General features: G+C 42.8%; 1 protein-coding gene and 1 long non-coding RNA gene across 7 annotated transcripts in view; one reads left to right on the top strand and one right to left on the bottom strand.

The window, feature by feature from the left end:
• Positions 1-9,783, bottom strand: part of LOC308649062 — a 65,612-nt gene extending 55,829 nt beyond the window's left edge. For all 4 annotated transcript variants that reach the window (XR_014021964.1, XR_014021965.1, XR_014021966.1 and 1 more), the window contains exons 1-2: positions 9,170-9,783; positions 8,538-8,634 (exon numbers count right to left, since the gene is read on the bottom strand). This is a non-coding gene — a long non-coding RNA (uncharacterized lncRNA). The remainder of the gene's footprint in view (positions 1-8,537; positions 8,635-9,169) is intronic.
• RNF144B (ring finger protein 144B) overlaps positions 1-16,175 on the top strand; it is a 169,803-nt gene that overhangs the window by 72,351 nt on the left and 81,277 nt on the right. The window contains exon 1 of one of the 3 annotated variants that reach the window (XM_081294357.1): positions 10,028-10,602. The exons of the other annotated variants lie outside the window; for them this stretch is intronic. The gene's annotated coding sequence lies outside the window, so the exon portion shown is untranslated. Of the gene's footprint in view, positions 1-10,027; positions 10,603-16,175 lie in introns of those variants that run through there. 3 annotated transcript variants of the gene reach the window in all.

The following is a 16,175-nucleotide window of genomic DNA, read 5'->3' as shown; positions in this document are numbered from 1 at the left end:
CTTTCTCTAATGCTGACTTCACGAAGATCAAAGGACTTGATATCTATAAAATGCTTAGCCCTAAGGGGCCTGGGGGTGTGGCTCAGTGGTAGAGCATTTGCCTAGCGTGTGTGAGGCATTGGGTTCGATTCTCAGCACCACTTATAAATAAATAAAAATAAAATTCTATCAACAACTAAAAAAATAAAATTAAGTTTTAAAAAGGGGACTTGTGGTGGATTAAAAAAAATGCTTAGTCCCAGGCACCAGGCCTGGCACCCTCTGAGGACTTAATAGCTCTGTAGTCACACCAGAGCTGAGGAAGCCTCCACTTTGTGATTATCAACTCTCTCAAGAAACTTTGAGGAAACAAGTCCCTGCCTCCAATTGTCCCGTTGTTGATATGTCCATTCTTTCCCAAGACTCTGGACTTTCCTTGGTGGTTTTAGGCAAGACCTCCCGTCTCAGGCGTGCTTCCTGTGTGAGTCTCAGACCATCAAGGATGATCTGATGGGAGGACAGAATCTTCCAGCCCCTGTGCATTTCAGCAGTTACCTGTATTTCATATAGTTCTGGTTCCGCTTCCCCAAAAGTTTCAGGAAATCCCGCCAAGGCCTTCTTGACATGTCAGGCAAAAGCTTTCCTCCATGTTCGTGGTGGGCAGCAGGTTTGCCCAAGTTGCTAATGAGGAGGAGGAATCGGGACGCTGTACTAAACAACTGAAACCTGGTTTTTGGTGGGCATAATTTAGGAGTATCATGTGCCTTTAGTTTGTTTTGATTAAATTCCAAGATGATATAATCATCTGACTATTAAAATAATTAATTGCCTTGTTTTCTACCTAGAGGTGTAATGGTTCCAGATTTGCAGGTCAGAATGCATTTTGCAATAAGACAATGAAGCATGAGCAATTGTTACTGTGATTTCTTCTGTGGCAGGGTAGGGCAGGTTAGCTGGCTGCATCACTCTGAGACATTTCAGGGAGCATTTCTTGGAAATGTGCATTTTTCTTGTGCTTAAATTTGAAAGATGACGAGAATAGCCCAGGTTTCCCCCCAGTTCTTTCCCAATGCCAGTGAATTGACACCTTTCTGTAAATGCAAGGTGCTTGCTGAAAAGTGAAATGCCTTCCTACTGTGGTGCCCAGGACCATGGACCCAATCCAGTTACGGGACAGGAAGAAGCTGCCAGGCTGACCCTGCTGAGGTCATTTGGAAGCGCGGGAAGTCTGAATGTTCTTGGGGCAGTGCCTTTGCCTTTTTTGTATGGCCTAAATCTGTAACTATTCATTTACTGGTTCATAACTTTAGAAATTATTTTGGAGTAATCCCTCTCAGCATAGAGAATGTGCTTAAAAAGTGCAATTTACATGAAAAATTAAATGCCAAATTCATATTTCTCAAAGAAGGTGGTGGTGAATATGTAATTCACAAATCTATGGAAACAGCATCAATGTGTGTACTTCAGTGTGTAATTATTTTTTAATATATATTTTATTGGTAGGTGAACACCATATCTTTATTTATTTTTTAAAAATGTGGTGCTGGGATCAAACCCAGTGCCTCACTCGTGCCAGGTGAGTGCTCTACCATGAGCCCCAGCCCCGGCCCTGTGTGTAATTATCTTAAGAACAGTTTGTCCAACACATGCAGGCACAGGAGGTGTCGTCACATGTTTCATTCACTCTGGGAAGCAGGACTCTTCATTTGGATCAAATGACTTTCCTAAATCTATTTCACCCATCATCAGTATTATGTTTTCTTATGCATGTATGAAAAGTGAATTTAAAGTTAATGTGGATGACTCCACTAGTAGAAGAGCAATTTATATACAGTTTTAAATCACGCTGTTTTACACTCAGATTACCAGATGCTTCAAATAGAAGACTGGTTTATTACTTGAAAGGTTGATTTTCATCTAATTGAACAAAGTTAGGTGTTTAGAAAAATCATTCTACTGCAGTTTAAATACTTATATCACTGTGAATTCGAATGTAAGTTTGGTCTCAAAGTTTATCATCAAAACTAAAATTTATTTTTTTAAACAGCTTCATGAAGGTAAAATTTGCATATCAGAAATGTCACCCATTTTAAGTTTACAGCTTGTTGGGTGTTAGTGGTTATGCAGCTGGGTCACCCTCTCTACCATGCAGGGTAGAACACTTTGTTTCCCTGCATGTGATCTGGTGTCCCTTTGCAGTCAACACCCACCTTTCCATCCAGCCTCAGGCAATCACTGAAAATCATTTATTTTTTCTGTGAACGTGCAAATACGTATTTTGTGTCAGAATATAAACAATGGAATTGCTTATGAAAGAAATCCATGGAGCAGAAAATGACATATGTAACCCATTGCAATAGAAATATTCTACTGCAATAGAAACAGTTGCCAAAATTCATCAGTATTTTTCTGTATACGCTAAGTAGTTGAATTACAAATTTTTTGTGATGAAACCAATGTTGCATATAAAGCATCCTTCAGGAGGTAATACATGTTTTTTCCTCTTTGCAGACCATTATCAATCTGATTTTAGGAATGTTTTGAATCTTTGAAGAGCTACTGTGTAAGTCTGTGCCTACTAATATTATGGATTTTTTCTTTTTGCAAAGAAAGTTTTGGTTGTATTTTGTTGGAAATTTTTAATTAAGTAGGCAAAATAGTCACCTTTTGAAATTTTACAAATTGCACTAATGGAAAATTAAGCTTGCAAACAGGAGGGCACTAGAACTTATCCTTACTGATCATTATTTTGGTGCTGGGGATTGAACCCATGGCTTTATGTATGCAAGGCAAGCACTCTACCAACTGAGCTATATCCCCAGCTAGAGTTTATTCTTATAAATACAATGTAGAACCTGAGCAGATTAATAAGAACTCAAACACAGCACATAGGCCTTCATTTGGAAGTTTTATAATTGTATGTGGAATATTGGGACTTGTAAGAATCTTTTCATGAAACTACTGTTTTTAACAGGATATATGTATAATTTTTAGCAGAATTCAAAGTATACTGAACTTTAGAAGGCCTGTGATTTCTAGGTATCTAAATTTGGTTAAACAGTAACCAGAACTATAAATAGACACAATTTGTTTGATGAGTTTCGTTGTCATAATTTTTCTTCAAGAAAAGGTATCATAAGCAAAAGATAATATTTTTGAAAATAACTTTACATACTGTAATATCAAAACAGGAAAATGAAGACTATATTTCACTTGAAATTTTTCCTGAATCTGGTAGGTATTTGAGCACTGAAGAAAGTATTTTCTTAATTAAAATTATTATGGTCTATAGAAAAGAGTCAAGTGTCACCAATTTCAAACTTATTAACTATGAAATGTATCCTGAAGGATATTTTTAAAACATATTGAAAACCCTGTATCCTTGCTTATGTAATCAAAAACCATTGCATGGAAAAGTAACACAAATCAATAGAAATCAGCTATTTCAGAAAAAGTATTTGTAAAATACATTGCAGGAAAAGTGTTAATAACTAAAAGCTACAAAGAACTCTTATGAACTGATGAGAAAAATATCAACTATTTTAAAGCAAAATTTGGACAAAGAAGAAGAATAGGTGATTCACAGAGTTAAGCTAAGATGCTGTGTGTGTGCGTGAGGGTGTGCATGAGGGTGTGTGTGTGTCTGTGTGCACGATATATGATTAAATGAGCCCAAAGGAAAACATTTAGTAGACACCAGGGCTGTTAACTTTGGTACAGCAGTGAGTGAGGGGCTGGTGTTAGTAGAAAGTTAACCAGACAATTCCAACCCCCTTTTCAAAGATGACTGAAGGAGATACAGGAATTAATTATTAGAATACCCACGAGTGCTATAGTTGAGGAACAGAGAAAGAGCTCCTCAGGCCTGTGGTCTGACTAGAGAAGGCCCGAGACAGTGAGTTATTTTCTTCCCTCCTTATGAGATCATTACTTGCAACTAGGGACATAGTGGCTTTCATGAGGTGAGTATAGTTCTGGTGGTTGGGCACAATCAGAGTTTAGGAGTTGTTGTGAGGCCCTTGGAAGAATGCTCCTTGCAAAGACACATTGCATCTGGTGGTGACTGCTTCTTTGAGCAGGCCATCCTGTGTGTGATCTGAACAGGATTCACCTCCAGGGAATTGAGGAGGACCTGCATCTGGAACCTGGCTTGTAAGACAGACTTCTCTTTGTGATCCCGATTTTGCTGGAAATGTGAACATTGTCACATGCAGTTGGTGGTTGTTGCTACACTGGAAAAGTCCCCAAGGTGCTCCTTATGAGGGCCCTACTATGACGTATGCCTGGAAGACGCATTAAAACAGCAGCCTGCTCCCTGGAGACCTATGCTGTGGAGGCTGTGGAGGGAGGACTTCCCATGACCAGCAGTAAATCTGGAAGGAAAGTGGACTTTTTCAACATAGGGGGAATTTTTTTCTCATATAGCATGAGACAGGCTCCCCCAACGCCAGGCACCTGCAGCCCCTCCTCAAGCAGCTTCTGGACCCCTCCCTACTGTCCTCCAGCCCTGGCTTCTGTGCCTTAACTTCTGATTCTCTGATCCATATAGATGATATTTGTTAGTTCCATACAGCTCTGAGTTCAATGAGGATCTGGTGATTCACTCTTCTATGGGAAGAGGAAGGTGGGGCGGAGGAGAAGGTGGGAGAAGAAGAGTATCAGTTACCTATGTTGTAGAGAGAATTTAAGTTTGTAAGGGACTTTTCGAGAGTTCTCCTGGAAAACTAACATGAGTAGTATGCGCCCTATGAATAATTTCGGTCTGAATTCCAAGAACAAAGCTCTCCATCTGTTAAACTGAGATGTATTTTGACTTTATAATTTAGTTTGGGGCTGAGACTTGAATCCAGAGCCTTGTGCTTGTTAAGCACATACTTTATCACCTAGCTACTTACGCGCCTGGTCCTATTTTGACTTAATTCAGCGGAGTCCTTTGTATCATGTTGGGTGCGAGGCATCAAGGGGTTCATTTTCTATAAACCAGTTTGTTCATTGACTGGGATGACTCTTGGAACACTGGGGATTTTATTTTTTTCATCGATCGTCCTTTTTTCAGGAATTGGGGGATTAATACATATTTTGCGTCTAAGAAATGGGAAGATGACTGAGATGATTTCCTCTGACTTTTGTAGTGTGGGGTGGGGTGGGGGGGTGCTGCTGGGTCTTGAGCCAGGGGGTTCATGATGACGCCTCTACCACTGAGCTTCACCTCCAGCCCTTTTTATTTGAGTCAGGTTCCTGGCCAGTTGTCCATGTTGGCTTTGAACTTGCAGTTCTCCTACTTTGGCCTCTGGGCCTCTGGGATCCTAGGCATGCTCCCCTGCACCTGGCTAACGTGTGCTGACTTTCTAGCAGGGAATTTTAACTCAGGGCTCGTGCAGAGGCGTTTTTCTAGAGAGAGTTAGGTGCCAACTCCATTCTCCCACTGGTGCCCAGGCGCAGTCCGCTGGCCATGTCACGTAGGATGTCAGAGATCTGGGCCGTGGAATCCTCTGGAGTTTTGCTGTCTTATTCAGCTTTCCACCCTGAGTCGTCCTGGATTCCCCTGTGGCACAGTGACAGTGGCAGATTGGGACTGTCCGGTCACGTTTTTCTGTTGGGGCCCAGTCAGTTGTGGCTGGCTCTGTGAGGCACTGAGGTTCTTCTGTGTGAAACAGAACCCAACTGACACATCTCCAGCTTTTAAAAATGGTGTTTCCAAGCTGTGGTAATTGCACGGTGAGTTCTCTGTCCTTATTGACTTTCCGCGGTGCTCCACGTCCCATCTTTACCCCGAATGTATCTCTAGAGTCATTTCCATCATTATTTGTTTGCATGGTGCCTTATTGTTAGTTTTATACCCAGTGCTTGGTAAATGTTGAAAAAAAATGAAGAAAACGAACTTCATTAGATACAAGAGATGAATGGAAATGAAATGGCAGCCATTTGGAAATGAGAAATGACCAGTCGGAGGCAGACACCAAGGCCTGTGCCTGAGATCCTTTCCCATGGAGAGAGAAATGTGCCCATCGCAGAAGCTGGTGACCCAATACTTGTGTTCTTTCTTCTGAATGAACCATTTAAAAAAATTTTTTTAGAACACAGGATATAATTAAAATGTCAAGCCTAAGCTGTGTGTTACTAACTTCATGCTAAGGAAGAACAGAAGAGTAGATTCAAGAATGAATCTTGATTTTTCTTTTCCTTTCTAGATCAATATTGGAGCACTTTCTTTTTAAAATTTTTATTAACACATCAATATTACATATTCATAGGGGGATTCAGTGTGATATTTCCATACATGTACAGAAATCCACCCTCCCTTTTTCTACCCTCCTCCCCCTCCCCCGGCTCTAGTAATCACTTGTCTACTTTCAGGTCAACCTTTTTAGCTTCCACATATGAGAGAGACCATGAGGTACTTACCTTCTTAATTCTGGCTTATTTTACTCAACATAACCTACAGTTCCATCCATCTTGCTACAAATGACAGGCTTTCATTCTTCCTTATGACTGAATAACACTTCATTGTGCTTATATTAATTAAAGAGAATTTTCCAAAGAAGAAATTAGAGTTGTCTTTTCTTATATAGACTTATAGTGCTTCCGTAATATATGCCTATTATGTACTATGTTTCATCATATATAATGATACATATTATTTAAGTATCTTATACATTAAGCATCTTGTACACTTAAGATTCTTACACATGTAGTAATTATATACGTGAACATATGTATACACACACATGTGTGTGTATTTATGTATATATACCTCATGTGCAGGAAAAACTTTATGATTTAAATTTATTTTAAATGACTTAAGATATATTGAAATCAATATAATTTGGATTGCTTGCTATTAATGTCAAGAATTTGTATGCCTTTTCTTTAGGAAGGCCTGTGATTTACATGAGGAAATTATTATTATGATGATTATCAACATGATTATATTTTCTGCTGAACAATTTGTAATATATTCTTACTCAAAAAGATTTTAAAATATTTTTGTAGATTGTAGTGTCTGTATGTTTTTTTGTAGTCTGTGATATCAAATGTATTTATTTATTTATTTTTTTAGCCTAAAAGAAACAATTCTTTCTCAGGCTCATCCTCTTTTACCAATTCTTTAAATACTGGGGTTCATCTGGGCTCTCTTTACTGGCTCCTTTCTTTTATCTTTCTATTTCTTTTCCCTTCTTAGAGGAATATTGCCGCAGTCTGGCTGGTCACAAAATAACCGATCCGCCACACAGCCTTGTAGGTTCAAACAGCAACTCTTTATTTCCGGACTCTCAAGGGCACTCTACACACACTTCCCAGGAACACACTCCCTCCCCAGGGCTCCGTTGGCCAATTCTCCAAAGTAGAGGGCGCCTGAGGCAGCAGAATCCGCCCTAATACCCGAGCTGCCCTATACCCAGCAGGATCCGCCCTAATCCCAGAGCCGCCCTATTCCCAGAGCCGCCCTATTCCCAGAGCAGGGTCACCTTTCAACCATTCCCTCTAGCAAAATGCCAGGCGTCATTCTGACTAAACTGTGGCTCTCAACAGAATATGATTGATTGAGTTCTATTGTGTATCAGGCTAGGACCACAGTGTACAGCTGAGCAGGTTGTGTACAGCACAACCCCAGGATGTGACATTTTTTGCTCCACTTCCAATACTTGTACAATACAGGTATTTCTGTCCCATCTGGACTGTGCTAGCTACTTTACAAACTCTCATATACTTTAACAATAACCTATAAGATGAAAACCATTCTTCTTATTTTAAAGAAGAAGAAAAAAACGAGTTTATGTTAACAGCTGACTGAAGGTTGTATAATAACCAGTGGGCAGTAGAGTTTGTCTAGGTCCAAAGCCTCTGCTTCCCCCTACAGGATGCTCTGTTTTGTGGGTGACTTATCCTCTAAGTAATTTCATCCATGGCCACCACCTCAATGATGGCACTTTCCATAAGGCACTCCACCAGGTCTCTCTTTGGTGGCCTGCTGGAGAATTCTCCTGTGCTCCAGAGACCCCTGAGATTCTGCAGGATGTAAAGTGAAGCCTCATCGTCCTGCTCATTGCATCTCCTTAATTCCCACTCTGGTGAAGTCGCAATCTGGGCTCTTTTCTGTCTCTCTCTCTCCCCCGTCATATCCAATTAATGCCACATCTTACCAGTTCTGCCTCTGAATTCTCTATTGTTCCTTTTCAAACCAAAATTGTCCCTGTATTCATTCAGGTCTTTGTCCTTCTATTCTGAATGCAACTGCTCTTCCTAATCTAGGAAAAGCTGTACCTAAAATCTGTCTACGCCTTTGAACTGACCATTTGCTCTGCCTGCCTTCACCCTGTCTGCCTTCCCCACTCAGCTGCCCAAGGACTCCGGGTTTCAGTCACCTTGTCCTAGAAGCCTTCTTTGATCCTTTCATCAACCCCCTTCCATTAATTATTCTTCTCTGCTCCCATGGCACTCAGAGCTTAAGTCCATCCATCACATCCCTCCTCACAGCATTCTGATAATGGATTTGCTTGTCTGATTCCTACCTTGGATTGAGAAGTCTTTGAGGATGGGGACCATGTTTGACTTACCTGTATCTGCCTCCCCGCTAGCAGCTTGTCTGGGAGGAGATCAATAAGTGCTCAAGGGAATGATATTTCAGTCACATCGTGGATGTCTTAGGCAGATCTGAAAGAGTTGTTTGCATTATATTGCAGTGTTGGATGTGTTCATTTAGTTTTATTAAATTCTGACTGCAATTTTTATAAATTTTCATGGTTGAAATAATTTGTGGTGAAGTTATCCAATTATACAGAATTTTTGAGATGACAGTCAGTGTGATTACTGTCAAACCTATGTTTTTATTCATATTGGCAGCCACTTCATACCTTTATTCTACTGATAAGAGATGATGACTTAATTGGGTGGTAATTTAAAAAGTGGACTCTGTTGAACTTTGGTTCAAGGCTCAGAAGATGTGCATCAACACTAACAAGTAAGCCGCCTCTTAGGGGGACCTTATCTTTCCTGTTTGCTGTCCATCAACAATGGTAACTATAGCAAGAGAATTTCTTGAGGAAGCGATCTAGAACCTAAGCCACTGCTAAATCGGAAATTAGATATCCTTTGGGGGTGATTTTCACTAATATGCAACTTTTCTCATGCAATAAAGATTTAGGTCTTGTGTCAGCTCTGGTCTGGTTTGGCTGACCACTTAACTCACCCTGGGCATTAGTTTTCTTGTCTTTAAAATGAGGTGTTTGGATTAAAATAGCTCGAAGGACTTTGCAGGCTCAAATATGCTTTGATGACATTGCTTGCTGCCAGCCCCTTAGCCCCTCGCCCCTGGTAGTGTTCTCTCCTCTGCCCAGTCCTCTGTTCCTTCTCCCACACGCACGAGTGGGCTGGAGCTGCTGCAGGTCCTAGCATCACAGTAGTTAAGCTGGGTTCTTCAGCACTTGGCTTTGACCTGGAAGTTTGCTTCCAGGTGAGCTGAGAAGCAGGTGGCTCCTGGCCTTTGGAGCGGCGCCTGCTGTGCAGGGTCACTGAACTGCACATCCCTTCCCCTAAGACTTGGGAGTTCCTTTCAGGAAGAAGTGTCCTGACAGTGGTTACAAAAGTAGAATGAGGTTGCTGAGTGAGCACAAAAAGACACCATGAAGGGGGAAGGACTGTTCCAACTTACAACGTTCCTGTGGTGGTGACCTTTGCGGGTGTGGAAAGCCAGGAGGTGTGTCACCCACAATGTATGTCACACAAATGTCCAGAGTTTTGGAGTGAGGAAGGCACGTCGTACCTAAGGGTACAGCTGGATAAGTTCCCGCGTGTTTCTTGAATAACTTGTTGACAGAGCCCCTCCATGACACCCTCGCAGACCACTGTTTCCTCAAGGCCCGTGCCTGCGGTTTAGGAGGCGAGCTGACCCTGTTCGCTGCCTTGATGTCCCCACAGTCTAATTCTGTCGTTGTGCGCAAAAGGACAGGTCAGGTGCAAGCTGTCGTGATGAGCTTGGGAGGTGCTGTACGGAAACAGGGAGGTGGGAAGGCCGGCGTGGGCCGCTGGAGGAGAGCGGAGCTGGGCAGCCGGGGAGCTGGCCTGTGCGGTTGTGCGCAGAGGGAGAGGCGCAAGCGCCGAGGCGGGGCGAGCCGGGTGCAGGGCGCGGGACTGCGGTGCGACACGGGCTCGGCGAGGTTCCCGCGGCCGGCGGGCGAACGCGCCAGGTCCTGGCCCCCGGGCGGCTGCAGGAGCGGAGAGCTGGGCGCGGCAGCCGGGCTCGGACAGGGTTAAGCCATCACCTGCCTTGAAGTGCGACCCAGATGGGAAGTAGGAAGTGCGGCGCCTGAGCTTCCTGTATAAATAAACGCGGCTCCCAGCGCCGCCTCCGCCGCGAGTTGCGCCCCACGCCGCCCGGCACGGTCCCCAGCGTCTCCAGGCCGGGAGGCGCGCGGGGACTCCTCCTCTTCCCCGCCGATAGGTCCGGGCGCGCGATCGCTGGCGATCCTGCCAAGTGAGGAGCTGTCAGCCGCAGAGCGCCCTGGGCAGGGAGGAATGGAAGAGCTCCTCCTCCCCGGCGCCGGCCGCGCAGCTCGGGCTGGCCGTGCGCGCAGGACCGGCCGCTGAGGAGCTGCGGCCAGCGGGACACTGCCCTCCTGCCAGGTAGGTGCGGAGCGCGGCTCCGGGGCTGCAGGCGGTGCAAGCCTGGAACCGCGTTCGTCCACGAAAAGGGACCGAGAAGGGCGAGAGAAGCGAGGCAACGGTGACACCTTGGCGCTTGGCTTCATTTTCTGTTTCTAGTGCTGAAACCATACAGCACTGCATGCATTCTGAATGCCTTAAACACCTGTTAACTTTTAAAAATAGATGTCTTCGTAAAGGTAAAAATACATTAGCTTCATTTGTAACAAATGCATCATAAAATTGAAGATTAGATCAAATCTCCCTGGATCTTTAGGGGAGAACAAAAGTTGGCAGGATCTTGGATGTATACCTTCTGTTATTTGGAAATGCATGGCAATATGTTGACACAGAGCTATGAGTACAGTGTTGGGTTAGTCCTGGAATCTTGGCCAGACATCACTGTGGTTATTCTGACAATTTCTATCAAATAGAATCAAACTCTGATCGTAGCCTCAAGTTTAAGTTAAAAGGAAACTGATTTCTGTTTTAACAGGAAAAAGGCATCCTTTGCTTACCCCTTCCAGGATACCTTTTGCTTTTCTCGTTAGTTTCAGGGATTCTGTTGTGAATCTGCTCCTGATGCATGCACTTCTTACATACAGATTTCTCAGGGTGAATTCCTCTCTCTGAATAAATGTTTCCACGATAGACTGTCAGTTTCTTCTTGCTTTCTGTCCCACATATCTTATCAAAACATAGGCTGGGGAGCCTTATAAGGACTATCAGTGTTCTTCTGGTTTGCCATTTCTGGGTGTTTATTTGAACATCGAGAGGTATGAATTACAGGATAATGCATTTAACATTTCTGAAGCAGGAGATTAGGGGTGTCTATACCCAGAAGCAAAATAAATGAACTTTGTGATGACTCAGTTTTCAGGGTGTGGATGAGGCAAAAGGAACCCAGCCGGTCTTCACTGAGTTGCTGGCCAATTAAAGCATCGGCTGCAGCTTCCCCTGAGCTGCTGAGCTTCCTGGGCTCTGGTCCCTTCAATGGTTCACTCCTCTCTGACTCTCTCCCCTCCTTGCTGTGCCCTTCCTTCTGAACATTGGTCCTTTTCATGGGTAGCAGTTCCTTAAGTATTTCTAAAACTATCTTGAGGAGGAGGAGAGAAAAAGAGAAATCTCTAGCAGATGCACAAAGCTACTTGGAGATAATTGTATTATGAAATTCAAGGCTGTGATTTCACCTAACATCTGCCCTGCCCTTCCACGCCTTTGGCAGGGTATTTTATTCTTTGTGGTGGGCATCAACTTAGAAAAATGCCCGTTTCAAAAGTACTCTGACTATCTTGATGGCTTAAAAGAAAATTAAACATGTATAGTGAATATGAAAAAAAAAGTCAAGGGGCAGAATTGGGTTGCTTGGCTTTTAATCTCACACAAGCCAAAAAACTCAACAAAAAAAAAAAAAAGAGCTCCAAACCAATCACCCTAGATAACTTGCTCTTGTACTACTTCGATGGAAGGAAGGTCTGAGTGTGGTCAGACACTGTCAATTTACCCAGAGTTTTACAAATATTTACAGTCATTATGCCAAATATCTTTGTGCTGAGCCCTGAAGAACATTCTCAGCATTCAAAAGCTCCATTCTCATGAATGGTTTCAGTTCACTTGCGATTTAAAGGCATTCAGGTTTCTAAACTAGGTCAGTTTAAGACCTGTCTTGTAAAAATAATCAGCTTTTGGGTCTCAGATTATGAACCAGGTTTTTGCAGCCATATTCTACAGCAAAGAGAAAAGTATGCTCTTTCTAGAAAGAAAAAGTTTGTTTTATCTACCTAGTAAGACCATCTAGCTTCCCAGAAGACATCTTTCTCTCCAAAATTATGAGTACTTTTCATCAGAAAAGATATTCAACTTCCCTTCTTAAAAGGTTGTTTCAATATTTCAGGTGTTTAGAACATTTCTATCTCTGCAGAGTGGCTTCTGTGTTTCCCCTGCCCTTGGTGTGACATTACTTTCTTGTTGAGTGAGGTTCTTCGTGTTTGCCGTCTCCAGTTGGAGGTAGAGGTCAGGAATCAGGTTGAACCCAGATGTTGACTGGAAGAACAAAGTCCAAGCAGTTTTGGGACTGAACCTACTTTGTGCAACTGATTATTTGGAATGTGGGAAAGGGGCCAAGCTGCCACTCAATCATGCTTTCCACTTTGAGGAGTGGGTATTTGCAGTGATTGCTTCAGAATACCAGACATTTTTTTCAGGGATTTCTGCATTAACTTATAGAAGCTCCTTAGTTATACCTTGTTTATCAATATTTTAAGTTTTGAATTATTGAAAGTGAGTACAGGTGAGAACCAGGTCTTGAATATTTCTTCTCCTCCATGTACAAGCAACACTTTACGGTTGGGTGACGACTGTTTGCCAGGCACTATGCTGGATGCTGGGGACTTAAAGGATGTGAGTTGTGGTCTCTTGTCTGTAAAGATTCTGATAATCTTGGCAGTGGCTTTGGACTTGGGCGGTCATTCTTAATTCAGGTTGTTTTACCAGAGTGTGAAAACTACTTTGATGTTTTTCATCCTGATCATGTGTTTTTCCTCTGTGTGTGGTTTTGTTGTTGTTTTTGGTTTGTTTGGGTAATGTTTCTCTGATGTCATTTGAGCCTTAAGTAACTCCAAGAGGCAATAACAGCACCTAAGTTCAGTTAGTTAATGTCTCAATTTTATTTTTCGACCTTTAAGCATATAGAGGAGGTTTTGGAGAAATATTTTATTTGTATTAACTTGGCATTTGCTGCATACTTGGTTGTTGAGCACTTCTTAACCCAATGTATCACACTGTACTAGTTATTTAAAAATGGAAAATGACACATTGTAGAGAGTAAAGGTAACCAATGCTTTTCCAACCTGGAACAAGAAAGTTCCCTTCTGGGATAGGCTCCCTTTGTTGATAGGAAACACAACTTAAGTGAAACACAATTCCCTTATTCATAGCAAGAGAGACTTTTGATGGCATGGCTTGAGTATCAATTAAGAGCTATTTTGAGGGCTGGGATTGTGGCTCAGTGGTAGAGCACTTGCCTAGCACGTGTGAGGCATTGGGTTCGATCTTCAGCACCATCTAAAAATAAGTAAGTAAGTAAATAAATAAATAAAGGTATTGTGTCTGTCTACAACTAAAAAGAAATATTTTTAAAAAAGCATATTTCGAGACCCAGACCTCACTGATCTCTCTGAAGTCGTGAGTTTGAGTCCTAACCTTTAGTCAACCTGTTGTTTTTCTTGGAAGACAGAATAAGATAACTCATTTCTCTTTGATGGGCTTGTGGCTGAAACCATAAACCCACGAATTCTTCTCTATGGCTATTTGAAATCATCTGTTGACAACCTCCCCAACTAGTTTCCCCTTTGTACGTAGGGACTGGGCTCAATCACCTTTCCATCCCTACCACCTGACATGTGGAATTTGGTTCCTTGTGGGTTGACTTTGTTTCCTGCACTATGGGTTCCAGCTGCAAGAACCTTATTTGGCAAAGACATTGCAAATAAACACCCCAAACCTTGCTCAGCATGGGAGGGAGGAGACTCCGTTTCCAAATTGGTTTTAAACTTGTTTCTAACTAAAAATTCTATATGATGTTTTCAGCCTTTATAGGAAGGGTACTATTTAGTCAGGCTTTTATACATTTGCAGAACAATTTTTGATTTAGATGTTCATATCCTGACCCAAGAAATGAGAGTCTTGCTCTGTGGGGCTTTTTGAATACCACTTCTCCTTGATCTGCTCATTGCCTCATTGTCTGACCTGCCAGTTAGTGGCCTTCCTTCCTGCTTGTGAGCTTTGTTGTTATGCCAGGCAGGGGAAGAAAAGTATTCAGCAGGGCTATGTAAATAGGTGTGGGAGGTAGGGGAACCACTGATTAAAAAAGAGTGGGCAGGGCCGGGTGGTGTTCAGGAGGGAGCTTCCAGTACGGTGTGAAGTTGCAGTGCCCCAAATCTGGAGCCTCTCCCTGTCTCCCATTCACTCCTACCTTCTTTGATAAGTTTGTATTGTTAGCAGAGTCGGAATGGATTGCCACCTCTTAGGTTTTACCCTGTAGTGTAATGAGAACATGCCAAGACGACTCAAAGAAAGAGTCATGTGCTCTGTTGGCCATATTCTCAAATCTCCCTCCATAGCTATTTTGTAGGAAAAAACTTTAAAATTAGATCTCATTAAAACAGTAGTCAAGAATCTTATTTGTGACATACTTTTAAACAGCAAAGAGATGCTTTAGAAAACAATTCTTGTTGGTATTGAATGTGCTCCTCCTTGCTCTTTCCACCCACAAAAATGGTTAATGAGGCTGGGCACGGTGGTGCATGCCTATAATCCCAGCAGCTGGGGGTGCCGAGGCAGGGGGGATTGTGAGTTCAGAGCCAGTCTCAGCAAAAGCGAGGCCCTAAGCAACTCAGTGAGACCCTGTCTCTAAATAAGATACAAAATAGGGCTGAGGATGTGGCTCAGTGGTTGAGTGCCTCCAGTTTAATTCTTGGTATTACCCCCGCCCCCCAAAAAATGGTTAAAGAGGATACCCAGTCATGTGCCTTATAACGCCTCAACCAATGGCGGACCATATATATGATGGTGGTCCCACAGATTCCAGTGGAGCTAAAAAGTTCTTGTCACCTAGTGATATCACAGCCATCTGGTGGTAGAAGGCATTCCTCACATGTTTGTGGTGATCCTGGCGTAAACACTCTTCGGCACTGCCAGGTGTACAAAGACAATAACATGAAATTATGTGCAATATGTAATTCTTGATATACACAACTACGTTATTGGTTTACGTATTTACTATATCATGCTTTTCATTGGTACTGGAAGGTTACTCTTACTTATTATAAAAACAAAGTCCACTGTGAAGCCCCGTGAAGTGTCACCTGGCCACAGCTTCTCATGCCTTCTGTTCACTGTGTCTGATGGTCACATCACAAGAGTTGGCTTCTGCCGTCTGCAGTGCACTCTGCCATATTCACACAGTGACATGTCCCTGTCCTCGGGGGATGCTTAGCTGTATTTGCAGATCAGTTCCATATTTAGAAGATAATGGCCTGCAGGTTACAAAGTTATGATCTCATTGTCATCCTGGAATCTTGAGAGGAAGATGCTAAACAGGAGTTGTGGACTGAAATGCCTTTTCACCTCCAAATGAAGCTGTGAAACGGGAAGGGACCGAAGTTCCCCATCCTACCTCGCAAGGTACCATGAGGAGCCATGTTTTATCATGCTGCTACCTTACACATCCTGAGTAGGGGATATTTACTTCTATCACATCTATGAGCCAAGTTTTTCTTGGGTTTGCTTCTGTCAGAGAATATTTTCTGATCTATGTTATTATTAAAATAACGACAGGGCATGCTCTGTGTGGCCGCGCATGTCCACCAACGCACTGGCCTTGAGCATTGTTCTGTCAAACATTCCATGGATTCAGAGCGTGCATTTCTCTGGAGTGAGTCTGCTGGTGCTCCACTGGTTCCTGTGCTCCTGGGGCACATGAGAGCTTTCTGATTTTGCTGATATGCACTGGTTCTTTTTGTCCCTGAATGACGGGAGCACTGGCCAAAGACATA

This window comes from Spermophilus citellus (assembly GCF_964194105.1).
Source record: "Spermophilus citellus genome assembly, chromosome: 5".
Taxonomy (NCBI): domain Eukaryota; kingdom Metazoa; phylum Chordata; class Mammalia; order Rodentia; family Sciuridae; genus Spermophilus; species Spermophilus citellus.
Note: the sequence above shows the minus strand (reverse complement) of the source record. Positions and strands in the feature narration are given on the sequence as shown.